The sequence below is a fragment of the Lampris incognitus genome, chromosome 2, assembly GCF_029633865.1.
Source record: "Lampris incognitus isolate fLamInc1 chromosome 2, fLamInc1.hap2, whole genome shotgun sequence".
NCBI lineage: Eukaryota > Metazoa > Chordata > Actinopteri > Lampriformes > Lampridae > Lampris > Lampris incognitus.
Genome location: NC_079212.1, coordinates 14,221,327 through 14,240,564, shown reverse-complemented (window position 1 = coordinate 14,240,564; position 19,238 = coordinate 14,221,327). Strand labels below are relative to the sequence as shown.

At 46.9% G+C, this 19,238-nt stretch overlaps 1 protein-coding gene across 3 annotated transcripts in view; it reads right to left on the bottom strand.

Annotated features, from left to right (window-relative positions):
* LOC130106758 (poly(rC)-binding protein 3-like) overlaps positions 1–12,447 on the bottom strand; it is a 41,938-nt gene extending 29,491 nt beyond the window's left edge. For all 3 annotated transcript variants that reach the window (XM_056272999.1, XM_056273000.1, XM_056273001.1), the window contains exon 1: positions 12,235–12,447. The gene's annotated coding sequence lies outside the window, so the exon portion shown is untranslated. The remainder of the gene's footprint in view (positions 1–12,234) is intronic.
* Positions 12,448–19,238: the final 6,791 nt, after the last annotated feature.

The window sequence follows — 19,238 nt, the reverse complement described above, 5'->3', positions numbered from 1 at the left end:
GAAAAACTCTGTTAATCAAACTCTCATCTCCAAGCCATTATCATAAATATTCCACAGTGTTGACAGGAGAGAAACAAGAAAGGCCACATTTTCCCTGCTGTCATCTAAGCATGTGACCGACTGTACTTCACGATTCTAAGTTCAGTCGGTGCAACCAGAACACGTGTTATTGTAGAGCACATTTGCCAAACAGGGGTAACTTCATTATGTTTAGACACTGAAGGCCACGGCTAAATTGTTAGCGCTTTATTGCATTAGAAGCTAATGGTTGGAGGGATCATTATGTGCTGCTCCGTGGGCTGATAACAAGGCATGTGCTCTGTGTCTGTGAGAGGGCGGTGTGCCTCTGAACTCCTCATTCCCAGAATCCCGAGCTGCAGCGTTCCAGAATGAACAGAGATCCTCTGTTCTAAATTAGAACTGGAACCTCAGAACAGGGGAATTAGAGAGGTAGCAGACTGCAGCGCCAGGCCGGGGCAGGAACACAAAATCGGCACAGGAAGAGAAAGCACTGAGCTATCCTGTCTGTCCAGCATGGTCCCCTGACTCTGTCACCTACACCTTGGCAACCCTGCTGTCTAACCAAATGCAGCGGACTGGAGCTAGTGTTTATATTCATAGTGTGTACTCCTGTCTATGCACTGAATGAGTCCCGTAGGCGAGACCAAGTCAAGACCTCATCTTTATGCGGGTGAGTCAGAGTCAAGTCCAAGTCTTTAACGTGGCAAATCCAACTTAAGACCAATGGGGCCAAAAAGTATGTACAGACTGACACCAGAACAGTGCAAGTCCAATTAAACACCATGACTGTAGCAGTAGTAGATTGCCATTGTAGTACAAGTCACATTTTCACTGTAATGTTTATTCAAGCACTTTTCTTCTTCCACCAAGCAAGGAATACTTCAGATTCCAACTTTGAAAATTTCAGAGACGGAAATTAATAATTACAAAAATAAAGTAACTCACTGGATTAGATTGCACTTCACTGATTCCCCTAACGGGAAGTTTGACATTGATTATATATTTTTCTAAAAACAAGCCAATTAAAGTGTTGTGCCATTAAATAAATATCATCATGAGTCCACATTGCCCGAGACCAAAATCAAGTCAGAGTCATTATGCTGTGGAGTGCTACAGCCCTACATCGAATTATAGAAAGCATGGTTTTGTGAAATGCACAGTAACACAAAACACCATAATAACACACTAACACACACACACACACAAAAACAAACAAAAACAAAAAAACAACAAATGATCACGAGGCAACAGTCTGTCTTTGGAGTAGTTTCTGCTTGAACCCATCACCAAACTGGGATAATAAAAGAAACAGATCCCAAATTACTATTCTGGTGGTCGGTACTTCAAGTGACCGTTCTCCTCCAAAATAGCGTTGAGTGGCAAACTCTTTACATGGAGCCTGAACTCAGAAGTAACATGTCTGCGATTTGGGGAAGTGAGCAATGGCGCACTCCAGTCAAAATGCCATCAGTTTGTCACCTTTGTGGTTCTAACGGGTCGGACCCTTCAGTTGACTGGTTAGCGCAGTCGTCCGTGGTCGTTACGCGGTTACAACGAGCATAATGTAAACTACTAATAAGACACGTTAGCTAACGGGTCTGTACCTTTAGCCGAGCGGTTAGTGATGTCGCTTTGCGGTGCAGTACACCCCGTATCGAATCCCGCACCGGGCAAGAAAATAACCGGTTACATTGGTGGCAGCGGTGGGATCCGGAAGCGTGCAGATCCTCAGAAGTCTCTTCGGAGCGCGGGAAGAACAAAGCGCGGGGGCGCGCTTCCGGGGAGGGTGACGACTGTAAACTACTAATAAGACACGTTAGTCCCTAGCTAACTGGTCTGACCCTTTAGCCGAGCGGTTAGTGATGTCGCCTTGCGGTGCAGTACACCCCATATCGAATCCCGCACCGGGCAAGAAAATAACCGGTTACAATAATGTGACTGTAAAACAGCAATGTGCTTCAGATTTGGAAGAACTAAAGGGGCCCATGAGCGAGTAGCGACGCATGAGCTTACCTCCATTCGCAGCTCCCGCGGAGCATTATTTACGAAACACAGCAGGTACCAAACGCGATGGGGAGGATGTCTTCGTTAATAAAAATAAAAAATCAATGCCAGCACAAAAATATACCATCCGAACGCTGTGCCAAACCAACGCCGACCGGCCGCAGGCGTCTAAGTAAAGAAGGTGTTTCTAGGGGGACGCTGATATCTGTAACACAAGGAGCGTGGCGGGGAAAGAGCGGAGCAGATTTGGGCGGCAACGATCAGACGACTACGCGAGTTCCCGTATCTGCCAGGCTGGACCAGTCAACCCGACACCGCATTAAAAAAGAAAAAGCTACTGAATTCTAAACTCAAAAACAAAGTTGGAAATGTTGAGAAAGCGACGTTCCCCCCCCCCGGCCTTTTGGAGGGCGCGCATCAAAGACGTCACAGATAAAAGCGACCGCCGTATATCCCTTGACAGGTGCTCGCAATTGTGCGCACGCCATGTTTTCAGGAGTGTCCACTCCAGCGAGACTGAGCAGATGAAAAGGATGCAGTACAACCCGCTTGTCTAAAGCGCTGGACACCTGTTCTGAGACAACAGGAGAGGGGGGGGCTGAGGAATGGGGACATGCCTCATCTCCATGGCGAGAGCTGGAAACAGGGTTCCCTCTGCATATAGCACATACAAGGGGGGGGGGGCAAGGAGTATTGGGTGTCCATTCGATAAACACACAGGAGGAAAGAGGATAGGGTGTCCCCGGTTGGACGCATATAGAGGAGCAGGGGAGAGGGTGTCGACGTGTGTACACGCGCCCTGTAAGGTCAAGAGGTAACGGAGACCGTTTACACACAAGCATAGGCAAGCCTACGCAAACAACATCCACGCACAAACACACACCAATGCATATGCAAAAGGCACAGGTTTTGTGTCCGGACAAGCGGCGACGCGCACACAAATACAGGCATGCACACATGCACAAGGCATAGGTATGTTTGCGCCACAACAAAAGGGCATAAAACCACAAACAGCTGCTGGGAGACGGAGACAACAATTCACACAAACACACTTGCACACATGCACCAAGCGTCTAGTTGAGGTACAGGGGAGGACAGACTTTGATCTCCAGCAAGTTCTCAGCTGACAAGCTTCACAGGAAAACTCACCGTGAAAAAATCCGTCATGAACAGAAGAAAACCGCTTTCATACTTGAGGGCATCGGGTGACACAATGAGAGCATCTTCCGCCGAGTTTAGAAAACATGCAACACAGTGATGACTTGACGGATATCCACCGCCGGTGTCTTGCATACCGACTTCATGGGGGATAACCCCCCATCCACAAAATCTTAGTACCGCAGAGAACAAGAAGATGCTGTGAGGTAAATAAAGTAGCGTGTTCTTGATGCTTCTCTTCGGCAAACAGGACGAGCGTTCACTAAGTCAGTCAGTCAGTCAGTCAAACACACTTATCTATTTGGCTTTAATGGCAACACTTTTCTAGCCCAAGGTAATGAGGCCTTTAGGGAGCAGACACAGACACACAACTGCTCAAACACTCACACAAGAACATGCACACCTTCAGAAGCATCCTAGTGTGTGCACACAGACAATCTTCACTCACTAATGCATCCTCAGTTACTAACTCACTCTTCCCGGGCTCTGCCCTTCGTTCAAGTTTCTAGCTAAAACTTGGTTAAAACTCGGGAATGAAGGGTCTAATTACAGGTAGTTGGTGAAATAACCACAAAGAAAACTTTAATTTGATTGAGGGCTGTAACCTCAGGATGATATTAGACAGGAGTTGTCCGCTAGATCACATTAACTGGTCCCTGTGTAGTCAAAGACTGCACAAATCAAGTATTCAAAGAGTTCTGTGTAAGGACTAGCTTCAACCACAACACCGCATCAAGCCAGTCCCAATCCTGGACTTTATTGGGAAAACCCCTTTATGAAGCTTGACATGCACTGATTTACACACAGCGCGGGGTGGGGTGGGGGGAATAGCTAAGCAACCAGCTGGAAGAGATGAAATCATTTTCAAATGAAACCTGTTTTTTCCTCTTTTCAGGATCGGAGAGTTTTGAACATATCTATTGCTTCGTGGGGCCAGTGTGCCTTACAAATTTGCAATTGAACCCACAAATGAGCCCAAGTTCAGTGTGTATACTGAAAGAACTGTAAATAAAGAGTATAACCGTTAACTTAAAGATACCGAAGGCACTTGATTATTGTGATCTTGTGGTCAAGACCTTCTAAGTCCAGGCCAAATCTTCATGGTAGCAGGTCTGAGTCAAGACCAATAGGGCCAAAACTTCTGTAAAGACTGACAGCAGAACAGTGCAAGTCCAATTAAACACCATGACCGTAACTGTAGTAGTCTACCAGCACAGCAAAAGTGAAAATATCATCACAAGGTAATATCTTCTTCCTTCTTTCAGCTTTTCCCCTGTTTTTCAGGGGTCGCCACAGCAGATTTTACAGTTTCCATCAGGACCCTGTGAGGGCACAGCACCAATGCTGACCGTTGTTCGATCCGGTATGGTCTTGTCAATCTGCATATTGATTTGGCAAAATTTTACGTCGGATGCCCTTCCTGACACAACCACTAACCCTATGGACGGGGGCACAGGTAAAGCGCTGGATGCCATCCCAGTATTCATGGACTTGCGCCCAATGTAATATCTATTTAGGCTTATTTTCCCCCCAGCCAAGGAAGGAGTCTGTCAGATGCCAATTGAGACCAAGTCAAGTCCGAGTCATTCTGCAGTGAAGTCCGAGATGGGGACCAAGACCTCCAAAATGTGAACATGAGACCGAGTCCATGCTCAGGCACTACAACCCTGCCTGTTTCTTCAACTCAGCTGCGCTCGCCCGGTCTTTCTGCAAAGACACCATAAGCCATGGGGACGAAAGAGGGGATGAGCAGAGTGCTTTGTCTGCGTATTGGGAGAGGCTTGAGATTAAAGAAGAGTGTTTTATCTCTCAGCGTGGCTGTCTCTACTCTGTCACACGTAATGGGTGGGGTCAAGCCTTGGTGCCGGGGTGACGGTCCCCTCCTAACAGATTCTGGCTTGATCTGGTGTTAAAGCAGAATGGTGACAGGCCTTGTTACAAGCCGCCTGTCAAACCAAAGCCCCCCCCCCCCCCCCCAGGAGAGGGTTATCAGACCCCTGGCTGTTTGTGGCTCTCCTCCCCTGCTGCAGAAAAGATGCGAGCTGCCCTGCCCTGCTCACTGCAGCCACACACACTGAGCTGATTTACTGCACCCCAGCTGGGTGGCGGGCTAACGCTGATGGCGTTGCCCGCGAGCAGTATATCTTTAATCCAGAAGCGTTGATGTGTCAATGGGGTGAATAAACACTACAAGGTATCCCGCAGGTTCATTCAGCATTTTTATATCGCAAAATAAATAAATTCCCACACCACCATCCTCTCGTTCTGAGTGCTGTGAGTGGGGAAAACGTACAGTTTGGGAATTTCGGTGCATCTTCTAAGTTGTGTGTGACAGCATCTCTGGCTGATATGGCTGCTTTATATTTGAGCAGTGTAATGCCATTTGCGACCTGGGGCCCCTCACTCTTCGTGTAATACTCTTCCAGTGTTGTCTAATATCATTTTTTCTTTTTTTTTCCTTCCCCCAAACCGCTGTGCTGCACCTCTCACCTCATCAAAACTTGAACAACCCGTTCTCTACAGACAAAGGACTGCGCGTTATTATTAATCACCCCTTCCGCTTTAAGTAGTGTAATGACAACACAGCAACTAGAACATGTTGACATCAGAGATGGCTCCATTTTGCTGGCTGTCATATCTCACGGCGCCGGGGATCGATACAAACGGGGTCTCTTCCTGTCACGGTGACTTACAAAGCTGTCAGTCCGTCCACCCCCCCCCACCCCCCCGAGAAAGACACACGCAGGTGAAAGGCTTTTTTAAATGTTTATCCGGTGGGCATGTTTATGCCAGACTTCTGTGGTTAATAGTAGATTGGGAGTGAAATGGTGATGCATGGTAATGGTCTAGGCCGGGCCATCGCTTTCTCCGACTGTCAGACAGTGTTGACTCGGTGCTCACTCCATGATTAATAGATAAATCTGAAATGAGGAATATATTCAAGAAACCCACATTTGACTCAACACAGGTTTCTAATCTCCTTATTAAATAAACCTTCCGCCCTTCCTTGCGTTGTGGCCAGCCAGAACAGTACAACAGACACGTATAGGTAATGAACATTTCACGGCCTTGTTTCTGGGCTGTCCATCATTGGCTCCCGAAGGGCTGCTGGTTGCACACACACACACAATAGAACTGTGCCTGGGCCCAAATTTGTGATGGTTTTGGTTTGTATGGGGACCTTTTTTTCTTTTTTACACTCCTTAGCACTACTCTAAATTCATTTGGGTAGAACTAAGCAGAGAAACCACTTCATACAAAGCTCTTAACGAGAAGGGCGAATCCGCATTTGTTTTCCCACATCATTCGCTGCAGCGCCGTTGCCATCGGGACCACGAGGTCTTGCTCCTCCTCGGCGTGTCCTCCGGATGCAAGGTGGGAGTTGTGCAGTCATTCGCTTCGCCTTCACTACACCTTCCTTGTTATAAGAGAGCTTGCGTTTGCAAACTGCAGGTTGCTCCGAATATTTCCTTGGCGTGGCAGAGACTACACTTTGGCAGGACACTGACTCGAGCTTTTATCCTGTCCCTCACACCGGCTGAAGGTCACTCTCTCTATCCGCAGAATGACTTTACTCTCTCCCTCCGGTCTTTATTTCGTGCCCTTCTCCCATCCTCCCATCCTGCACGCCGGGACATGAGTCAGAGAATCTGACACCTCACACTGGAGCGAGGGGAGAAAGAGGAGGGACACGGAGGGGGACAGAGGAGAGAGAGAGGAGAAAACAGAGGTGATCGATAGCTCTTAGGAGAGAGGGAGCAACTTGAGAAGATGCGGATCGGCTCGCTTATTTGATGAGCAAGGGAACAAATCAGAAACGGCGTCTAAATTTTTCAAAGGTGGGCATCGCAGAGGGGCCCTTGTTCATATTCATCGTCCTCGCAAATGGAAAAATAGATCACCAAGGGGTTACTTTAACCATATGAAAGGGTACCAAAACAAAAGTGCCCCTAGATTAGATAGCATAGAGTGGAATATTATTTTTGGAAAGCCTTCTGCAGATTCCTGAGCGGGCCTATCACTCTGAACGGTGGTCCTAGCAGCCGCACAACACCTTTTCCGGCAAAGCGAGCCGGCTTATTCGGGCCGTTTAGCGCGAAACCGCGGAGGCACATCAACGCTTCCCCGACGCGGAGGAGCCGAAACGTTTGAAACTTCCGTTTAGCGCGCGACAGTCTCATCCACGTTGGGCTGAAACCGAACTAGACATTACATAAGCTCCCACAACAAACTGAGCGCAAATCCAAAAATAGTGCAGTCCTTGTTAAATATTTCAGGCACTCGGCAGCTGAAGGGAGAGATAAAAAGCCTCTCTCCTTCTCGGTCGCCTATAAAAAATAAAAAAACAAGAAAAAAAATGCTGCAGACGACCGATTGAAAGAGCAGCCTCCATTTAGTGTACTGCGGAGCAAAGCGGATTACTGTCACTAAAACACTCGTTTAGCTCATTCGCTCAATGTACAGCGCTTGCTCGCTGAAGTGGCGGACTGGACACGGCTCAACACCTCGGCCCCGTCTCTCTCCCCCACCCTCAGCGGCACCCACCCATGCACGGCCCGAACGCCGCCCCAGCGAGAGCGAGTTCTGGGCTGCACAAACGGTGCACACGAGACTCTCTTCGAGACATACAACAGCGGAGTCATGAGGCCTTTCGGGTGCGGGTGATAAGAGTTCGAGCTCGACACAGTCCAGTCTTTTCATAGAGGAGATAGCCCGTGGCTACGTCAGCCGCTGGGTTCAGTATGACGGAACGGAGGAGAAAGGGTGACATTTCAATCCGGCAAAAAAAAGGAGCCTTTTCATTGCTGCACCAAGAATGTTCAAAACAGGATTTTTGATTGAATCCTCCCAACTTAAGAGGGTCTCTGTTCATCTGTGGGGCTACGGTTCCCGCTCACGGAGCCATGTGTGCCAGGCCGGGTTGTGTCGCTCATGCAGCGCTCGCACCACACGGGATACGTAGCGTGTCAAAATGCGATGAAGATAGTAAAGTTCACTTTGCAAAATCGATTTTCATTGACAGGGTTAGAAGGTGTGTGTTTAGTGTATGTGTATGGGTGTGTATGGGTGTGTGTGTGTGTGTGTGTGTGGAGGGGGGGGGTAGCAGGAAGCCTGCCACAACAGCCTGAAGTCATTAGATTCAGACAAACACAGGTTAATTGCTCGAATCCAGGTTAATTGCTACAAGGGATTTATCTGAAATATTAGCGAGGGGAATTAATGTGGGCGACAACAGCGCCATTGTGACAACCTCATCCAACATGTAACGCGTGGCTGATCATGACTGATATTGACTTGTCTCGCGCAACTCCACTTATGGCGAGAGAATCAAAATAGAATCAAGTGCTTTAAATCTAGATACAAGCCTTGGCTTTCTTGTGGGGTAGAATTAATTCATTCCTCCCTGGTAGGCTGTATCCTCGCTGAGATCTCCGCCTGAGCCCCAGCCCGGCCCTGCAACCCCTCATCAGTAGGGTGATTGAATATCGGCGGTGTTGTTGAGGGGAGCAGTTTAATTAAGTAAAGCTGCTGCACTGGGCTGTATTCGCGAGGACTTGATGACTCGAAACTGACTGAGCGAGGTGCCTGTTTTCCCGGTCTGCAGGACCAGCATCTTAGCAGACGAGGAGGCTTATTGGCAGTTCCCAGACGTTGGAGCAGCATGTGTCGGATCTGGCTTCTGTTATTTATGAGGCCTCTCGGCCCCCAGCCTTGGCGCTGTGGATGAGATGTTGTTGGGGGTTTCGTTATTGAGGAGGCCCTTCCACTTCTTATTAGATCTCCGACTCTCTGAGTGCATTAAGGAATTACATTTAGACGGCAGGTCACTCTATCTTTTTTATATGTCGTGCAGGTCTCCCTCATGCAACAGCCAGACCTCATCTGTAAGTCTCCTCTCGACGTCGTTCTAGGAATGCATACATACGAATGCATTCACATGCACACTTATGAAAACACACACACACACGAGGATGCGGGAATGCACCCACCATGCACATACACACACATGCGCGTGCACACGCACGCACAAACCACACACACACACAAACCTCAAAACTCCCATTTTATTCCACACTGACCTCTGCAAGGCAAGACGAATCAGAATCCCACTAGCCTATGAGGGATATAATCGCTAAATGCTGACTTAGTGGCATTTCTACAGAACATGGGCTAATATATAGAAATTAAATTAAAACAAAAGTAGCTTTAAATGAAAAGTAGAACATCATACACAAAATACATATAACACAATGCCTAGATATTGTATATCAGTGTACGGTGCTTGTTTTTTCTTAACTGAAATGCAGTTCACGAATTGTGTCTCCTCATTCAAAGGTATCCACTAGTACAGGAAGTAGTATATGAATATATTTACGCATGCTCAATAATCCATGTAAGGAAATCCCAGAAAGTTGAGTCAGTTCGTCTGGACACAACATCCTAGTCGGAGAGACGTTTCATCACCCATCCAAGTCACCTTGTCAGTCTCAACTGACTGCAGGTATCCCCACGCTTATAAACAGCACAGTTGCATAACGACAGAAACCAATAATCGGTTTCATATGCATGCATTTCCATTAACTGGAGTTTCAATGGCCACGTGTACTATTCACAGAGGATTGGGGAATAGTTGCGATCGCAGCAGCGTAAGATGGCGACAGATGTAAAACAGAGCAATATAGTGTACGCTGTCAAGTGCCAGGAGGATTGCCATGACTTGTACATCGGGGAAGCCAAACAGATGCTGGCCAAGTCAAGTCAAGTCAGGGCAATTTTATTTGTACAGCCCAATATCACAAATTACAAATTTGCCTCAAGGGGCTTTACAGCATCACAACATCCTGTCCTTAGACCCTCGCATCACATAAGGAACAACTCCCTCAACAACAAAAAAAAACCTTTTAACAGGGAGAAAAAAATAGGAAGAAACCTCAGGGAGAGCAACAGCCAAGAGGATGGCACAACACAGGAGAGCTAACACGTCAGGCCAGGACTCCGCAGTCTACACCCATCTACAGGCCAGAGGCCACTCTTTCAAGGTTGAGGATGTGCACATCCTTGATAGGGAGGAACGCTGGTTTGAGCGGGGAGTCAAAGAGGCCATCTATGTGAAGAGGGAACGACCATCCCTGAACAGATGGGGGTGGGGGTGGGGCTAAGAGTACATCTGTCGCCATCTTACAATGCTGTGATTGCAAACGTTCCCAAATCCTTTGTGGATAGTACACATGGCCGTCGCAACTCTAGTTAATGGCCTATAATGCCTATTTGCATATGAAACCGATCGTTGGTTTCGGTCGTTGTGCCACTGTGTTGTTAGTGTAACACTGTAACGACCATGGATGTGTAGACTTGCTCACCCTTGGCTCTCGGCTGCCCCCTGGATTCTCGCTACATTGGTGGCAGTGGTGGGATGAAGCTGGGTTCCCCGCACCACGGGCGACTGCGCTAACCAGTCGACTAAAGGGTCCGACCCGTTAGCCAAGGGCTAGCATCCGTGGTCGTTACACTGCTACCTGCAGTCAGTGGAGACTGAAGAGGTGACTTGGATGAGTGATGAAATGTTTCTCCCAATAAACGTCGTGTCCAGATGAACTGATCCAACTTTCTAGGATCGTATACAAATGCATGAGCAATATAATGAAGAACACAAACGTATGGTTTATTCAAGGTGCAGATGCAAGATTAATGAGTATCTCCAGGCAGTAAGAAGCACTGTTTTCCCATTTTCCTTCACAATCTAACGCGTCCATTTTCAGATGTTCTTTTACTGACTGTAAAGATAACCAGTCTTGTGAATTCCTGTTGTGCTAAAAATGACCAGGTTCAGTTTATGTGGAGGCTTAGGGTGCTAGGCCTACACATACACTAGAGAGTTTACACTTGGACACAGGACTATTTGTTATCTAGAGAACCGTGCACCCCCTCATATCTTATGGTGCATTCAAATGTTCTCCTGTCTGTTTTTGCAGCCTAAGATCGTTGGAAAAAACACAAACAAATGTCATTAATCTACCATTAAGAGTGTCTTTCAAAGGCAAATCTTAGAATGACATTATTCCAACTGCATATTTGTCTGTTGATTATCTGTTAGTTGCATCGGTAATGTTTGCTAAATGTAGATCCACGAGGAGGAATATGAGAGAGAAACAAAAATAATAAGGAAATAACATATGAGATTAGTTTTCCTCTGCATATCTTCCTTAGGTCAGCTCATCGGGTTAATTTCTCTATCCAGTCGAAGGCTTAATGCAATTAAGCCTCTTGGTGAATGATGGTCCTGTCAAATGTATAGTCGCTGTCTCAGCAGCAAGCGGGCGCCCACAATCCCAGACTTCATGAGAATGCTGTGTGTGTGTGTGTGTGTGTGTGTGTGTGTGTGTGTGTGTGTGTGTGTGTGTGTGTGTGTGTGTGTGTGTGTGTGTGTGTGTGTGTGGGACTGGCCTGGCTTGGCCAGCTTTCATTATCATAAAAAAAGACTACAAACAACAGACCAGTTGTCTCCTTGCTTCCAATAAACTGTACCGTTGTCCCTGTGCGCATCTGGCTCCTGCCATATGCCGCATTTATAAGCGCTTCTACATCAGCTACGTTGATGGCTTTATTCATTCCGAGCCCCGATTTATCACCAAAAATAATATCACTAAATAGCAAGTGTGCCTAATATCAGGGCGAGAAACTACAACCAATTCCGAGGAGAGAGGCAGCAGGAACATGAAACTCATCCTATCCGCTACAAGCATCAGTTCAAGACCCACGACTTTAATCTCGCGATGTGCTGGTACAATTTCAAGAATTTATTCCCAACACCTAAAATATATATATATATATATATTTGAAAATTCAGCCCAACGTTTAGCTTTACAGTCAAAAAATAAACCGCAAGAGAGCCCAAAGAGTGCGTATCCTCTCATTGACTACGCGTGATCGAGCCTGTGGTAGCCACAGCGTTATAGATGAGATCAGCGCAAGTTGGGAAAATCCCAAACATTATTTACCATCCAGCCTAGATTTTTTTTCCTTTTCTTTTCTTTTAACGTCGTCACCTACCTGTTCCTGCGTAAAGGTAGTAGGCCTATAATTCTTATTTAAATATCCCCATGGATCTGCGTTAGCCAGGCTTTGTATCCACATGTATAGTCCGGTGTTAAGAGGAATCTCCTCCCGGCGTGTCACGCTGGAGGAACAGACCGGAGTGTGAGGCGCGCGCGGTGTGAGGCGCGCGCGTGCGTGCGTATTGGGGATGGGGGTGGTGGGGGTGGGGGTACTGAGACGAGATGCGAGAAAAGGCTCTGGTTAAAAAACCCCACTGGGCGACCACCCTGTTTTCTCCGTGGTTCCCTTTAGCGGAGAGCTCTCGTCCAACTGCCCGACACTCGCCCGCAGACCCCCCCTCCCCTCCCCCCCTCCCCAAAGTGACTCCATCCCTTCACACGGAGCCGAGCCCGGATCTCCTCTGCGTCGCGTTGTAAACTGACACTTACTTGGACGGCGCAGCATCTCTCTGCGCGCCATGCATTTAATCGTTGCACAACGGGGCGAAATTACATGTGATGAAACGATCAGCTGCGAGGAGTACTTCTCAATCAGCCCCCCCTCCCCCCTCTCATTTAAAACCCTGAAAATCAACTATGCGACGGTTTATTTATTTATCTGCTTATTTATTTATTTTTGGTCATGTTCAGACGGACTGTCTGACTAGGCTGTGATGTCCGTTTCCAAAAGTGTGACGCGTTGAGTCCGAACCACTGACGGGCCGTCACTCAGCGTTATATAACAGGGTTCATTTAAATATGCACGCGGAGAGACTGTTAAACCTCCCCCCTCGTTGACTCAAAAGTTGAAACGCTGTAGAAATCACGTGTGTCTCGGTAACGTAAACTCGTCAGGAATTTAGCATATTAACCAAATATATGATGTCGACATTTTATACGTGGATGTTGTTTGTTTTTTTTTCAATTTGAGCCAAACTTTAATAATTTAAGGCTTTAACAAAAGGCATTTAGAAGTACTCGTTCCACCGGCTCTAATTTTCTCTCTTACATCGCCATCTAGTGTTGCTACCTCGATACTGCCGCTGTGGTGCAACAAAACGCACTATCTTTTCTATTTTATCGTATTTTATTTTCCTTTTTTTTACGACCATTTACCCCGTTACCCAAATTTCTAAGATATGAATGGCCCATTCCCCGATATATTTGCTGTTGTCATTGTATGTTGTAGATAGTCAGTGATAATAACCTGAGTGATGTTAGACCAAACAAGCCGCAGCCAATTTAGCTGGTGGCTGCCATTTAGTTTATTTATGTTAACTGAGGAATAAAATGATTATTTGATTTTGCAGAGTGGCATGCATTTTTTTTTGTCATTCCCCACAAACCAAATTGGGACTGTGAGGAATTTCTTACCTCACAAAATGGCTCGTTGAAATACAGACAGTGAAGTATGACATCTAAACAGCTCCCACGGTCCCTCCATGATTTGGAGGATTGCAGGGTAATTTCAGAATGACATTTCCATCTATTTCACAAATTATCCCGGTTTTTCCTCGGGTGTTTCTTGTGCTGACTGCGTGACAGAGGAAGGATGTGAACGTGTAATCATGTTGGTTAATCGAGACAAAATGCATTTATTCATGACAACTTTACCATTTGCCATCTGCCAACTGTTAATTTACTATTCTGCAAGCATGCTGATGGTTTCTTTGGAGACAAAGGGGAAGATTAAAGGGAATGGCAAGCTTGCAGGAATTTCAATATTTGGATAGTTACTGAATTTTCAATGATACTATGCCTTTCTTTCCAAATTCACATATTCATTACATTTCATCATATTCATTCAAGTTATGAGTTAGCCAGCTGGCGTTTGCCGGGTTCCTGTGCATTTTAAAAACTTTGCATATTGGAAATAATGGGGATGAAAGGAGTGTATTTACATTAACCCACAGTCGGTACCAGAGAATACAAAGTCATATGTGTCACTAAGCTCTAGGCTAGCAGCAGGATGCCTTACATCTATTGCATCATTGTATGCAGAGGAAACAGATTCACATTGCACGCCATTACTAATTAGTGGTAAAAAAAATCACAGGGAAAACAATAATTTGAAGCAAGAGGAAGACCCTTGCTGTTTGGTTGAGTCTGTGGACACAAGAAAAAGTGTTTACTGTCTGATTTGTTGACCATTCTAGCTTTTTTAGTTTCTCTGATTACATTAAATCGTTCCTTATGACCCCGGCTGGCACTTGAGCATAAAAAGGAATTCTGAATTTTACTCCATTGAATCACTTGCTTCCCCCCCCCCCCATTTAGTTGTGCTGGCATGAGAGGTTTGTTCTCTAACAGCAGGAGGTGCTACGAGATTTTGAATCCATTTTGCAGAGGCAAGGTGCTTTGAAGAAAAACAGGATGTTGTTGCCACCATGACTAGGGCCGCATAGACCAGAGGATATGCGGGTGTACAAAAGTTTTAAAGCGCCGAGGAGAAAATTAAGATGGCCATCAATTATGAAACAGACTACATCGATCCTCAACTTCTGACACCTGAGTGTTCAACATCACATTTCCTTCGCAGATTGATATTGCTAGACTTCATGTAGAGCTTTCCAGAAAATACTTCATGAACAAAACGCTGTTTGTGTGTGTACGTGTACGAGTGCGAGTGAGGAGACGGAGTCCGCTACGGATCTTGCTTTTGATTTTTCAGTTTTCCATTCACTCATCGCTCGTTCAAAATGCAGCCAAAGTGATGGAACATACATGATGCCCCTTCAAGGATCTCAACCTGCATTCCTCTCATTTCTCATGTGTTTGCAGGGGCTTTGTGGGTCATGATATACTTCTTTTTTTCCCTAGCATAAACACAGCCGGGAATTGTACAGTGGCAGAAAATTCACATAAGGCCTCATTTGTGTTAAAAGGAACTCAGTCATGTGGTCATGTGACACAGGCAACCCCGCCCCCAACCACACACACACACACACACACACACACACACTTGATTTGGTCAGGGCTGTGCGTGTTGTCCCTGCTTGTGAAGGGGCATTCGAGCTTAACAAATACCCCTCTCACTAAATGGCATTGAAACAACAAGAGATGACACCGGGGCAACCACTTACAATTACTCAGCTATGGAATGTCACTCTTTTTCTTTCACAGACAAACAAGCACAAACATGGCTTAACATTCTCTGCATTGAATTTCCTGGAGCTCCTCAATATCGTCCTGACAAATGTTGGAGAACACATGGCGGGGGGTGGGGGGGGGCGACGACAAAGGACTTTCTACCCTTTTGTATTTCCAGCGGCTTTGCCTTATGTCAGTTATTTCTGTGGAGGCCAACTCTTTGAAATCTGCAGAGACAGACTGAATCCCCCCTTGAGCGGGAGCAATACTTATTGACATTTTTTTCTTCTTCTCTGATTTGTGCACGTCATCCACGCGCAAATGATGATGTGTACAAATTTCGAACCGCTTTACATACAATTCAAAGAATAGCACCAGGCACTTCACAAGCTGCGTCACTCCCTCCTTTGCTTCTGACACGTAAACAAACGCACATACTGCACGCATGCAGACACAGACGTACAGACGCACTACTAAGTCCTGCTAGTTTCTATGACTGTTTGCATTCAGATTCAGTTATGTTCACACATTTTGCCATGCGAAGTCCAACACGCAACATGGTTTTGCTTCGATACCAGCTTAGCAACGTGAACAATGGAGGTGATGGTGGCAACGAGGGACCAGATTTGTTGCTGGAAAACTAACAGAAGATCTTCTTTAAAGAACAAAAGGATGACTGCATGGCATGCTCTATGGATTTTTTGTGTCTTTTAGATTCATATAGGTGAAAAAATGTAGCCTCTGTAGTGATATAATGCTATGTATATCCACTGGAACTACACTGGGTGTTATGTACTACCCGGACTGTTATTATGGTTACACCACTACCGTGTATGGTTATTACGTCTGCCTAGTGAGCCACGATTAAACCTGAGTTCTATAACCCGGTGTGGTCATTGATCCTCTACCAATACTACCCCGAGTATTACTTCAGCCTCCGGACACATTTGAAGGAGCACTTAAAGCCGTGTACAATTTACAAGATTCCTCAACTGCGGTTATTTCCTATACGTTTTGCTGACGTAGTGGGGCAAGACTCACATGGTTTTTACCCCGGCCTGTCATTCTTAGTGATTCGGATCATGTAACCGATTTCCGAATAACCGTAACCGGAAGTTAGCTGTCTCCTTCATTGCATTTTTTTTTCATGTTCTTAGGGTCCATTCAATAGTCGTGGCCCGGGAATGTCAAACCAACGAGACGGTTTCTGACAGAGGGAAGAGTGAGCGCCGGCAATGAAAGCATTATCTACCGCCATTTTTATGTGGTCGCTATGGTTCGGGCCGGGGTGACGCTGGCGCAAGATTGAGTGCCTACAGCGCGCGCCCTCCAGGGACATAACAAAAGGAGTCTGAAATTGCGCTGTTATTTACAGTGGGACGCCGACGCACAGGCCTCAAGGACTTCTGATGTAAACGTCGAGATAGCGGAGAGTAGCTCGACGGCCTCAAGGATGCAGACTGGCTTATAACACCCCTAGATAATGACCGCGCCTCAGTTATACAGACAAAGACCATCTTTTGCTATTTTCTGTTATTTAACAGAAAAGGGAAGAGAAAAGGAAAAAGAAAAAGCGAATGGCCTCCGGGACACAGATCATTAAAACTCCCAAACGGGTCTCAGTTTGGACCGAAACGGGGGTGGGATTTGCTTCAAAGTCGACGTGCAACGCGCAGAGTTTATTCCTTTTTAACTGTTTACGGTTTTACCGGCGAGAGCTGAGCCGAGGCCCTAGGCCAGAGCGCTTTCTCCCTGCGTTTGTAAAGCGGGGATGAGGTCATGGCAGCTGTGTGAGGAGGCGTTACCCCGGGCTACGTGTAAAGGACTGTCTAGTCTAGAACAGCACGGCGGGCGCTGTATCATCCATCCACAGGTGCGCAGATATGCAACGCAGGCAAACACCGCGACCGCAGGCCCCCCTTGTGTTGTGGCTGGAAATCCCCCTGCGGACGGGAGGAGCGCGATCAGATAAGTCCCAAGAAAACGCGTGGGAAGTTCTGGCGTTCCTCCCAAGGACATGGATGGGAAGGAACAAAGGGTTGAGAAACGGGCATGAATAAGATTTCAGCTGAAAGGCTGCAGACGCGGCTCGCCGCTTGGTTTAATGCCGGATTACCGTGTAAAAAAAAAAAAAGCTTAGTCATGCAGCCAGTTGTTCTTATGATCGTTGGCAGAATGTGGGCTCGACGGTGTGCAAAAAAAACATCCGAGCGATCACTGCGAAGTGTGCAGTCTACGACTGCAAGACGTCCACGCTGCAACGGTTACGTAAGGTTGTGCCGCGATATAGAGACGAGTGACATCAAACTTTAATCACTCCAAGTGAGGAAACACTTCCTGCCTCTGGGCTTTTCCAGTGCGGTACTTCAGAGGCAGGGTTGTGTGTCGGGGATCATGTGTCGGGTATGATGAATACCATGGGACCACGTTTGATCTCAGGGGCCTATCTTTTAGCAGGGCTATGGGGGGATAACGAGCTCTGTGCTAGTCCAGGCAGCTAAATGCTGGGATTGCGCAACATCTCGGTACCGCAACAGCATGAAGCAACCCCAACAATGCTAATATATCGCAGTTTTATACGCGAAGGAGGGACTGACGCCGGTGATTCAGCCGGGGCGTGTAGTACCTTTGCAGCAAGTGAGCTCATAGCTTGCCTTATGAGTCTTACCTTTCATTGTTCCGTGGAAGGAATTGGACAAACAAACGTGGCCTATTTACCACCGTTCTGCTCCGCTCCGTTCAGGCGGTCAGAGAGATTTACACCTGGAAGCCGCCCAGTACCGTCACAGTCTCGTTCTTTTGACCTCTGTTAAAGTTGTGATTCCTGTGAGAAACTCCATTTAAAGCCACATAAATGTTTACTTCTTTGCTGCAAAAAAAATCTACACAGAGATAAATAAGCAATACAAATATATTGCATTTTGCAGTGGTGACTAAATCGGGGGGGGGGGGAAGTAGGTCCCCATGGCTTTGTGTCTCTGCACATGTCTATACACATTCCAGGAATGTGGGGAATGGTAAGAGAGCGACAAGAGAAGTCTTTGTCTCTTTGGGTCTCTCTCCTGCCCACCCTGTAGATTAGCCTCTTATCTGTTAAATGAGACGGTGCCGACGGATTTGGATAACGGGACTTTGGCATCAACACCGCACTCCCTGTATTGAGGGCACTGCTGTCTCGCAGAGAGGCCCCATAAGAGAGCCGTGCAGCGACCAGGACGGACAGCCTTGGACAAAGCCGTGGGGTAGAGGTAGGTATGGGGGAGCCACATAATGGGCATCTCCTCAGATGCGGACGTTCCCTCTCCGTGAGGCCTGCTTCTTCTTTTTTCTTTCCTGCCTCCCATTGGGCTTTTATCGTAGATATGATTGTCACATGGGATAATGAGTGATATGCTCTGATGCCTGGATTCAATTCACACCCTCCCACATATCACCTGGACAAATCTTTCGCGGCAGTTCCCCCCAGCCTGTGACTCATTCCATCTCAGTCTGTCCTGTTACCATGTGACCAGCCGGGCAAATCAACCCTGCTCAAATGCATCCCGAAGCTCTGACTCATGATTTGATCTGGCTTGTAGCTTCGCTCACCGCAGGCTGAAATTGATAGGTAGTGTTAAGTGCACACCTGGGACCAGGCATTGGACTTGTGCTCTCTCTCTCTCTCTCTCTCTCTCTCTCTCTCTCTCTCTCTCTCTCTCTCTCTCTCTCTCTCTCTCTCTCTCTCTCTCTCTCTCTCTCTCTCTCTCTCTCTCTCTCTCTCTCTCTCTCTCTCTCTCTCTCTCTCTCTCTCTCTCTCTCTCTCTCTCTCTCTCTCTCTCTCTCTCTCTCTCTCTCTCTCTCTCCTATTTCCATCCTCCCTGCAAGCCCAGGGCCTCAGCCAGACATTCAGCAGAGGCGTTCCACACACTCGCCAGCCCACACAGACTTACA